Raw genomic sequence first — 11,596 nt, forward strand, 5'->3', positions numbered from 1 at the left:
TGAAAGTAAGAAGCCTGGAAAAGAAAGATCACCCATAAGGCCGTGCAGCCAGCCAATCCACTGACCTCCATAGCGGCCTGCCCCCTTAACAGTAACATCCACAGCGCCCTTCCGTTTAACAGTGCCCTCCACAGTACCCCATCTCCTTAACAGTGATTTCCACAATACTCTGGCCCTTAACAGTGGCCTCTACAGAAATCTGTCCCTTAACACTGACCTCCATAGCGGACTGTCCCCTTAACTGTGACCTCCACAGCAGCCTGCCCCCTTTATTGTGACCCCCACAGCACCCCGCTCCCTTAACAGTGTCATCCACAGCGCCCTGACCCTTTAAAGGTGATCTACAGCAGTGAAGAAAAATGGCTGGGTTGTTATGGAAACCTGGTGTAAAACTGTGTATGTGGAGACTAAGGGCCTGTGAACCTTCCATTAGCTGATAAGGGTCATGTGATGGTGCAATATTTTTTATTTTTTTTTAATATCTCATGAACGGTATGTGCTAGAGAGCTGATACCCGGTCTAAAGCCTTCCCGGACCCCTGATGTACCTGTGTGCCAAATTTTGTGATTGTAAATATGACGGTGCAGATTCCTTTAGTGGACATACATACATACACTCGGCTTTATATATTAGACTAGCAAAAGGACCCGGCTTCGCAAGAGTATATTTCATCTATTTCATTTAATGTTTATGTGTGTCGTTAAAAGATCGACGGTATCCACTGTAACATGACATATACAGTACCCCGCCTCTTTAACAGTGACCTCCACAGCGGTCTGCCCCTTAAAAGTAACATCCACAGCACCCTCCCCTTTAACAGTGACCTCCACAGCGGCCATTAACAGTGATTTCCACAATAACCCGCCCCCTTAACAGTGACCTCCAAAGAGCTCCGTTCCTTTAAAATGTGACCTCCACAACACCCCGCCCCCTTAACAGTGACCTATACAGCACTCCTTAACACTGACTTCCATAGCGAGCCGTCCCCTTAACTTTGACCTCCACTGTTCCCTGCCCCCTTGACAGAGACCTTCACAGCACCCGCCCCCTTAACAGTGATCTCCACAGCAGCCCGCCCTTTTAACAGTGACCTCCACAGCGGACGCCCCTTTATTAGTGACCTCCACAGTACCCCATCTCCTTAGCACCCTGTCCCCTTAACAGTGGCCTCTACAGCAATCTTCCCCTTAGCAGACCTCCATAGTGGACCATCCCCTTAACTGTGACCTCCACTGAAGCCTGCCCCTAGGGTGGCCAGAGGTCCGGTTTTAGGTCATACAGTCCAGCTTTCAGACTCCCTGTCCTCTATTCGGCGCAGGGCCTGGACAGACACAGGGATGTCCTTTTGAATAGCTCACTCTCAGACAGCAGCACTGTGCTGTCTGAGTGTGAGCTACAGGGAGAAAGGCACCCTCCTTCACACCCCTACAGCAGACAGAAGTTGATTTTTACCTTCATTTTTTCAATCTCCGTTGGATGCGGAGTGGGAGTGGGCGTGGCCTAACCGAGTTGGGGGCGTGTCTTAGTGGGACATGTGGGCGGGGTTTTTAAGTCTGTCTTTTGAGGGTAGCCTGAATGGCCAACCTACCTTCTCCCTGAACTGTGCCTTCCACAGGACTTCCACAGGCTTCCTTAACAGTGAAACCCACAGCGCCCTGCCCCTTTAAAGTTGGCTTACAGCAGTGAGGAAAAATGGCTGGGTTGTTATGGAAACCTGGTGTAAAGCTGTGTGTATGTGGAAACTAAGGGCCTGCAAGCTTCTATTGGCTGATAAGCTTCAGGTGACCAGGCTTCTATTTGCTAATGTATTTTTTGGGGAATATCTCAGGAACGGTATGTGCTAGAGAGCCGAGACCCGGTCTAAAACCTTACTGGACACCTGATGTACCTGTGTGCCAAATTTCGTGATTGTAAATGCGACGGTGCGGACTCCTCTAGCTGACATACATACATTCACACACACACATACATACACTCAGCTTTATATATTAGATTCCTACATTTACTTATTCCTAAATCAGCCGTAAACTAAGATATGTAATTCAATACCAATGAGATGGACGCCTTTATTATTTCAGTGCCAGCTTGCCAACTAATACCATCCAGTCTGCACTTCTTAGGGGGTCCAGGTCTTTATGATGATCATCCTCATCTTATGCTGGCTTTACTTCTTCCAAATCATTCTCCATGTCTTAGAAAAGTCAACCAGATGCAGAGAGAGGAGAAGGTGGATATTGCTGATGACATATTCTCATCTATATTACCGTAGATGATGTGGAAAAGGAGGAAAAGCAGATGGCAGAAGAAGGGCACCCACCTGTAAGGCAGGAGTGCGCTAGAGGTGGAGAAGTTGCCAGAGCTGATTAATATTCTGTGTTTACTGTCAAATAACCTGCAGGAGATTGCAGGCAAGAACAGCAATTGTAAAGGTCGCGTACACACACACACAGGGGCGAGGGAAGTGACCACTGCGCTCCACCCTTACCCCTGGCCCTGCCTACTTGCCTCGTGAGTCCTAATGACAGGGGACAACTGGACGGCAATCCCTAGCTTGGACTAAGTGCAGGGATGACAGACAGACAAACATTAGAATGTGAATGGACCGAGTCAATACCAGGAAAGCTTCAAAGTACAAATGGAGCAAGCAGAGAATTGTCAGGAGAAGCCGGGGTCATAAATACCAGGAGAGTCGTGTAGTACCAAAGGAGTCAGCAGAGGATCGTCAGGAGGAGGCCGGTTTCAGAATACCAGGAGAGCAGCAAAGTACACAAGGAGCAGGCAGAGGATCGTCAGGAATTCAGTAGGAGGTAAGTACGCCAGGAGAGACAAAACCACAGGTGGAACCTAAATTAACAGGCAACCTGTGGCCAGCAGGCTGCCTGTATTTATAGTGGGGAGTGAGGGTCATGTGACGTGGCCAGCGTCACATGCCCGACAGACCAACCAGTCGAGCACCGAGTGATCAGCTCGGCGCTCAAGGCAGACTTAGGAGCAGGGAGCCACCCAGCTAGTAAAGCCGCCCTGGGAACGAGGTCAAACACAGATCCTTGCTCCCAAAGCTAAGCAGCAGGTCTGCGGCTAATGGGGGACCGAGTGCACCTTCGGAACCCCGTTACAGCAATAATTTGCATATTGTGCCCCCAATCTAACCAGCCAAACCCCATACCAGCAACAGCCCCTGTTTAAAGGTGCATTAAATGTGCCACAAAGCCATTAACAATGAAGATCAACTACACAGTGCGGTCTTTATTATTAAATGAAAGGCAGCTGTGGGCTAAATTGGCTGCACGGTTCTTCACTACAGTATGGCTGCAACCCACCCGCAGCATGGCCATTCCATGTGGCCGTACCCTAAGGCAGAGTAGCCTGGGTATACCTGATTTATAGTGATTCATTACAAATTAATTTGAATTTCTTAGCTAACTTTGTCAAAGTTGCCGAATGTTATTCAAAACTTTGCTCATCTCTAGTGTTAACTCATCATCAAGTAATTTTTCTCTAAGGTCTCTACAGCTTATTCTGATAGATTCATGTTGACCATGTTGGCAACTGGCGGGCATACTCAAAGATCACACTTTTAATGAAATGAGATTGTCTTAGTCCCACCTACCGGAAAGATGCAATGCAGCCACTGTAAGGCCATATAAATATTAAGGCGTTCTTTGGAGAACTATGAAAAGCACAAGTATCTTCCTCATCTTCCTTACAGGACAAGACCATCATCTGAGAGAGATCCACTCGGTGCTTTAGTCTAAAGCTAGTGCCTGATCTGAATAACAGAAAATTAGATTGTATTACAGTGTTGACATAGGTTTATTCCATGCATTACAGTCAGCTACAGTTGGAAAGAAAGATAAAAATCGGACAAAAGATTTACATTAGTTCCTATGCCATGAATAATATTAATCTGCAAATTCAAGATCAATTTCAATTACTAATGTTCATGTAGCAGTATTCATATTTCCATAAACTGCTGCACTATTATTATTATTATTTGTTATTAAAGCGCCATTCATTCCATAGCGCTGTACATATGAAAAGGGGTATACATACATAATACAGACAATTTCACTAAGCATAACAAGACGAGTTACATACTGGTACAGAAGAAGAGAGGGCCCTGCCCATGAGGGCTTACAATCTACATGGTATGGGAGAAGGACACAGTAGGTGAGGGTGAAGCAGGTCATGGCGGTAAAGAGGCAGCAGGGTCACTGGTTGTAGGCTTGTCTGAAGAGGTGGGTTTTTAGGTTTCTTTTGAAGGATTCCACTGTAGGTGAGAGTCTAATATCTTGGGGTAGCGAGCAGTGATGGCCAGTTCGCATTGTTCGCTTGTGAACATATGCGGGCTGCCATCTTTTTTCACAAGTCCGGCGAGGCACAGGTAAGCCCTTACCTGTGCCTGTGCCACGAGCCGGTCTGAAAACAAATGCGGTCACCAGGAGCAGGCAGTTCCGAGAACAGTCCGATGAAAGCCCCCGGTAGCTGTTCTCGGAACTGCCTGCTCCCGCTGACCGCACTTGTTTTCAGACCGGCTCGCGCACAGGCACAGGTAAGGGCTTACCTGTGCCTCGCCGGACTTGTGAAAAAAGATGGCAGCCCACATATGTTTGCGGGCGAACAATGTGAGCTGACCATCACTGGTAGCGAGTTCCAGAGTGTGGGGGATGCACAGGAGAAATCTTGGAAGCGATTGTGGGAAGAGGTGATAAGGAGGTCTTGTGAGGATCAGAGATTGCGTGTGGGGGATGTATCGGGAAAGTAGCTCAGAGATGTAGGGAGGGGACAGGTTGTGGACAGCCTTGTATGTATTTGTTAGTATTTTGAACTGAATTCGCTGGGCTATGGGGAGCCAGTGAAGGGATTGGAAGAGGGGAGAGGCAGAGGAGTAACAGGGTGAGAGGTGGATTAGTCGGGCAGCAGAGTTGAGGATAGATTGGAGGGGTGCGAGAGTGCTATATGGAAGGCCACAGAGGAGAATTTTGCAGTAGTCTAGGCGGGAGATGATGAGGGCATGTACAAGCATTTTCGCAGGTTCAAAGTTGAGTAAGTGAGGATGCGGGAGATGTTTTTGAGTTGGAGGCGGCAGGTGGTGGAAAGGGCTTGGATGTGCGGTCGGAAGGAGAGGGCAAAATCCAAGGTTACTCCAAGGCAGCGGACTTGGTTGACCAGGGAAAGTGTGCAGCTATTGATTGTGATATATAGGTCTGTTGGGGGGATTGAGCAAGATGGGGGAAAGATGATGAATTCTGTTTTATCCACATTAAGTTTTAGAAAGCGAGAGGAGAAGAAGGATGATGTGGAAGATAGGCATTGTGGGATTCTGGATAATAAGGTGGTGATGTCTGGACCAGAGAGGTAGATTTGTGTGTCGTCAGCTTAAAAGTGATACTGAAAGCCATGGGACTCTATGAGATGTCCTAGGCCGAAAGTGTAGATAGAGAAGAGCAGGGGTCCTAGAACAGAGCCTTGCGGGACACCAACAGAGAGGGAATGAGGCGAGGAGGTGGTGTGAGAGTGGGAGACGCTAAACGTCCGGTCTGTAAGGTATGATGTGATCCAGGAAAGGGCCAGGTCAGTGATGCCTAGAGATGAGAGAGTTTGCAACAGAAAGGAGTGGTCGACAGTGTCAAAGGCAGAGGACAGGTCAAGGAGAAGGAGGACAGAGCAATGTTTTTTGGTTTTGGCTGTTAGTAGGTCATTGGTGAATTTGGTAAGGGCAGTCTCAGTCGAGTGGTGGGGTCGGAGGAGGGAGCAGGAGGAGAGGTGAGAAGACAGTTCAGAATGGACATGTTGTTCAAGTAGCTTTGAGGCATACGGAAGAAGTGATATGGGGCGATAACTGGACAAAGAAGATGGGTCAAGTGAACGCTTTTTGAGGATGGGTGTAATGGTAGCATGTTTAAAACCAGAGGGGAAGACACCAGCGGTTAGTGATAGGTTGAAGAGATGAGTTAGGGCTGGGATAAACACTGTGATAAGGTTAGGGATGAGGTGGGATGGGATTCGGTCAAGTGCACAGGTGGTGAGATGTGATCTGGAGAGTAGAGTGGAGAGTTTTTCTTCTGTAATGGTGAAGAAGCGGGTTTTGGGAGAAGAGGGCTGAGCAGTTGTGTAGAGGGTCTGTGGGGACTGTGTACTGAAGCTTTCTCTGATGTTGACTACCTTTTGTTTGAAGTATGTGGCAAAGTCCTCAGCTGACATGAGAGGAGAGGGTGGGGGTGCTGGGGGACAGAGAAGGGAGTTAAAAGTGTTAAAAAGTTGTTTAGGGCTGTGGGCCAGGGAACATATGAGAGATGAGTAGTAGGCCTGTTTTGCATCAGCGAGTGAGGATTTGAATATGAGGAGGGATTGCTTGTATGCAGTGAATTGATCTTTAGAATGGGATTTCTTGCATTGCTGCTGAGTTTTTTGGTCAGGTCGGTGTGCCAGGGTTATCTGTTGATTTTTTTGGGTTTTGTTGTGTGTGATGGGGGCAACTGAGTCCAGAGCTGTACTTATAGTGGTGTTATACAGGGTGGTGGCAGCATCTGGGTGTTGGAGGGAACAAATAGAGAGTGGCAGAAGAGAGTCGAGATGTTTAAGGTTCCTGCGGGGGTGTGCTAGTGTGTGAACCGGGGGAGCAGCAGAAGAGACCAGTGAAGAGAAGGTAAGTAGGTTTTGGTCAGATAGGGGGAGAGGCGAATTAGAAAGGTTAGATAGGGAGCAGAGGCGGGTAAAGATAAGATCCAGATTGTGACCATCTCTGTGGGTGGGAGCGGAAGACCACTGTGAGAGGCCGAAGGAGGAAGAGAGTGATAGGAGTTTAGAGGTGGCTGCTGTGGCAGGTGTCAATAGGGATGTTGAAGTAACCCATGATGAGTTGTCGTCAGAAAGAAAGTGTAGGAGCCAGGTGTTAAAGTGGTCAATAAAGATGGTGGCTGGGCCTGGGGGGCGGTAAATGACAGCTACTTGGAGGTTGGAGGGCGAGTAGATGCGAACAGAGTGTACTTCATGAATGTAGGACAGTTTGTTACAGACAGAGCGTGCATTCCATAATGCTCCTGCAAGAGGAACCAAAGGAGCAGGGGTCAGAGGAATGGTTATTAGGTTTAAGGGGTTGCAGAAATTTGTAGAAGGAGATTTGTAGTGGGATGTAGAGGTGATAGTGGGGATTTGCTGAGGGGGGGCCTGGATTTGGAGAGCTATCACCAGCAATAAGGAGAAGCAGAGAAAGTGTTAGTAGGTGAGAATAAGAGAAGGCATGAGGTATCTGTGTGTGTTTGGGAAGGAAGTGTGTTACATTGCCAAACAGGTTTGTGCAAGCGGTCAGATGAGAAGGTAAGATGGAGGGAGAGATGAATAGTTCCTTGTTGGGTGAACGAATGTGGGGGTATTTCAGGAGGTTTTGGAAAAGTGGGAAGAGTAGGATGAAAGATTGAAACATTGTTTGCATTAACTATGTCTGTAATTACCTTTGGTCCCCTTCTGGTTCCATTCTGGTATAATTCAGTATGTGCACTTAAAGAGTTGCATTTGGAAAGACCAAGGACTGGAAGACCTAGGAACTTAGATTTACTGTATACCACTCAGTGTTCAATCAGGTGTGTCCAAGAGGGGAGGGGGCTACATTTGGCCTAATCAAGGGAGGACCAGATACAGGGGTGAAATAGTCAATGTAAACAAATACTCAATAAATCCAGCAGGGAAAGAAACATTAAAGTTTAATGCAGACATACCAGGGAATGAGAAGAAAAGATGAGGGGTGTGGACAATATCAGACTCTGGAAAAGCTGAGTGCAGCAGTTAGGTTCAATGCAGACATACCAGGGAATGAGAGGGAAAGATGAGGGGTGTGGACAATATCAAACTCTGGAAAAGCTGGGTGCAGCAGTTAGGTTCAATGCAGACATACCAGGGAATGAGAAGGAAAGATGAGGGGTGTGGACAATATCAGACTCTGGAAAAGCTGGGTGCAGCAGTTAGGTTCAATGCAGACATACCAGGGAATGAGAAGGAAAGATGAGGGGTGTGGACAATATCATACTCTGAAAAAGCTGGGTGCACTATACAGTAATGTCTCATTTGGGGACAGCTACATAGGTCACATAAAATGATTTAATTTTCAGATATGACTTTAGGACACTACACAGAGAATGTACTTTCCACAATGTCATTTTGATCATCGTTAACGATGGTGTGACTCTGGAGCAGACCACCCACTGTGCTGGGTACAAGTAGGAGGGAAGTGAGAAAGTCAAATATCAAGCAGAGTGTGGTGGGTGACAGTTCATTTGCTGACATTTGATTTCTCCACTGTTAATAATGATATTACTGACATTAAACAAGATGATAAATCACATATACTGCAAGGAGCCCTAGATAAATATTGTAAAGCTGTTATCCGGAAGAGTTTCCATTCTATTGTTTCTAATGTTTGTAAAATATGTTGAGTGTCCTTCAAATAGGCTGGTAGTCTTTGTACATATTTCTGTAGGATGACATCAACATATTTAGACAAATTTGACGTAAGACCGCCGATACCAGATATTGTAGGCCTCCCTGGTTGTTGGGTGTCACTTTTATGAATCTTAGGCAAATGATAAAAAATTGGTATTCTAGGGGACTGTATATTTATGAACTCTGCCTCTTCTGTGGTGATAATACCTTGCTTTTTTCTCTTCTGGACCAATCGATTCAAATACTGTTTATATTGTTGTATCGGATTAGATTTCAGTTTTTTATATGTTTTTTGGTCGTCTAGGATTCTCATAGATTCTTTTAAGTATTGTGCATAGTCCAGTATGACAATGCCACCGCCCTTATCTGCTGGGCGGATGACAATGTCATTATTCTTTAACTTAGCTAACTACTATATTAAGATTATCATTACTGTAAATGGCTCCTAAATCAGGGGGACTGTATATCATTATTAGCCTCACCTTCATACTGCATTTTCTGCGCGGGTTGAACCTGTTTATCTCTCTCGTGTTTTATTTCTCCATCTATATCGCTGTATGAGGGCTTGTTTTTTGCAAGAAAAGTTGTAGTTTTTAATGGCACCATTTTGGGGTACACATAACTTTCTTATTAACTTTTATTAACTCTTTTTGGGAAGGAGATGGGAAAAACAGTAATACTGCCACAGCGTTTTTCCGTTATAAATTTTACAGCGTTAATTTTTAGGTATAAATAACATAATATCTTTATTCTCTAGGTCAATACGATTTCAGTGATACCAAATACATATAGTTTTTTTTATGTTTTAAAAAAAATGTTTTTGCATCGCTGCTTCCCAAGACCCATAACTTTTTTATTTTTCTTTCTATGGAGTGACTTGTTTTTTTCATTGGTATCATTTTAGAGTAAATTACACTTTTTGATTGCTTGTTATGTTTTTTTGTGGCAACTAAGAATAAATTAGCAATTCTGTCTTTTTTTTTTTAAGGCATTCACCGTAGGGGATAATTTACATATTTATTTAGTCCAGGTCATTACGGATGCGGCAATACCAAATATAGTACATTGTATTTTAATTGCAATGTTATTCTGACATTGACCAGCAGGCTGCACCAGAGAGGCAGAGCCTGCTGGAAATTACACAAGGCTGGTCTGGGGCCTACATGAGACTCCAGCCAGTCTTCACACACATCAGCACCCCGCGATCGCATTTGTGGGGTACCGATGGGAGACAGAGGGAGTACGCTCCCTCTGTCAGCACTTTACATGTGGCGGACGCCATTGCCTGCCTGTCTGGGCTGTTAGAGCAGGGCCGCGGCTCTCATGTGAGGGGGACCCGTGCAACGCTTAGAAGGGGCCACCGTAGAAAAAAAGAGGCAGCCCAGCCTAATTCCTCTTAATAACACATATGGGTGGTCACTAAGGAGTTAAAGGTTATTTTTGTCTCAGCCTTTCATGGGTGGGATTGGAATAAACTAAGTAACCGCTGGCCAGGAGTGACTGGCATTATTAATACATCTGAGCTACACTCTGCTGTTTCTGTAACTCTCATAGCTCAAATACTACTGCCTACTGAGGTTATTACCATCTTGGCTGTAAAAAGCTGAGATGGGAATAACCCATTAACAGAAGGTGAACTTGGTGCAAGGGATTATATATTTGTGGTCAATGAAGTGTTACAGCCCAGTGGTTCTGTATAACTCTGCTTGTTTCACTTTCCAGTCAGTATCGGTTTCCCCTCAACAGCTGTTACAAAATCACAGACTATAAGGAACTTCCAAGACGTTAATGTCTTACCATAGAGAATACCTAGATGTCCACATCAAAATTTCATCTTTTCAAAACAATACATTACATGGGCCAGCTCACACAGTTTTTTGGGCTCTGATTTGGTGTGTTTTCACCTCAAAATCAGCTCCAAAAAACGTTTTGAAACAGGTTATTTCAATGGGAAGCAGAATTAGCTTTTTTCCATGTAGAAAAAGTAAGCATGCCCTATGTCGGTACGTGTTGGCGCTGTAAAACTGCATCAAAAACTGCACAAAAAACATGCCAATGGTACCAATACAGGACCAATATATTTAAATTTTAAGTTTTATATATAGATAAATGGCAGAAATAGTGTGACATTTAAATTTTCAATTATTTTTCATGTTTCATTCAATGTAATAAATGTGAAAAATAGATTTACACAAAAAATAATCCTCTCACGATCTGCTAATACCTGGAACCAAAGGTCCTCGTTTTCATCCTTATATCTCCCAAATTCACTGAAGATGTTTTGTAGAGAAACTGAGTACATGTTACATCATAGGGTGAAAAATTACAAAAATCACAGAGTAAGAAATCCTACTTGTATATGCAATACAACCTTTATTATCACAATTAAAATCAATATACAGTACAGACCAAAAGTTTGGACACACCTTCTCATTCAAAGAGTTTTCTTTATTTTCATGACTATGAAAATTGTAGATTCACACTGAAGGCATCAAAACTATGAATTAACACATGTGGAATTATATACATAACAAACAAGTGTGAAACAACTGAAAATATGTCATATTTTAGGTTCTTCAAAGTAGCCACCTTTTGCTTTGATTACTGCTTTGCACACTCTTGGCATTCTCTTGATGAGCTTCAAGAGGTAGTCCCCTGAAATGGTTTTCACTTCACAGGTGTGCCCTGTCAGGTTTAATAAGTGGGATTTCTTGCCTTATAAATGGGGTTGGGACCATCAGTTGCGTTGAGGAGAAGTCAGGTGGATACACAGCTGATAGTCCTACTGAATAGACTGTTAGAATTTGTATTATGGCAAGAAAAAAGCAGCTAAGTAAAGAAAAACTAGTGGCCATCATTACTTTAAGAAATGAAGGTCAGTCAGTCAGCCGAAAAATTGGGAAAACTTTGAAAGTAAGGGCTATTTGACCATGAAGGAGAGTGATGGGGTGCTGCGCCAGATGACCTGGCCTCCACAGTCACCGGACCTGAACCCAATCGAGATGGTTTGGGGTGAGCTGGACCGCAGAGTGAAGGCAAAAGGGCCAACAAGTGCTAAGCATCTCGGGGAACTCCATCAAGACTGTTGGAAGACCATTTCAGGGGACTACCTCTTGAAGCTCATCAAGAGAATGCCAAGAGTGTGCAAAGCAGTAAT

This window comes from Bufo bufo, chromosome 4 (assembly GCF_905171765.1).
Source record: "Bufo bufo chromosome 4, aBufBuf1.1, whole genome shotgun sequence".
NCBI lineage: Eukaryota > Metazoa > Chordata > Amphibia > Anura > Bufonidae > Bufo > Bufo bufo.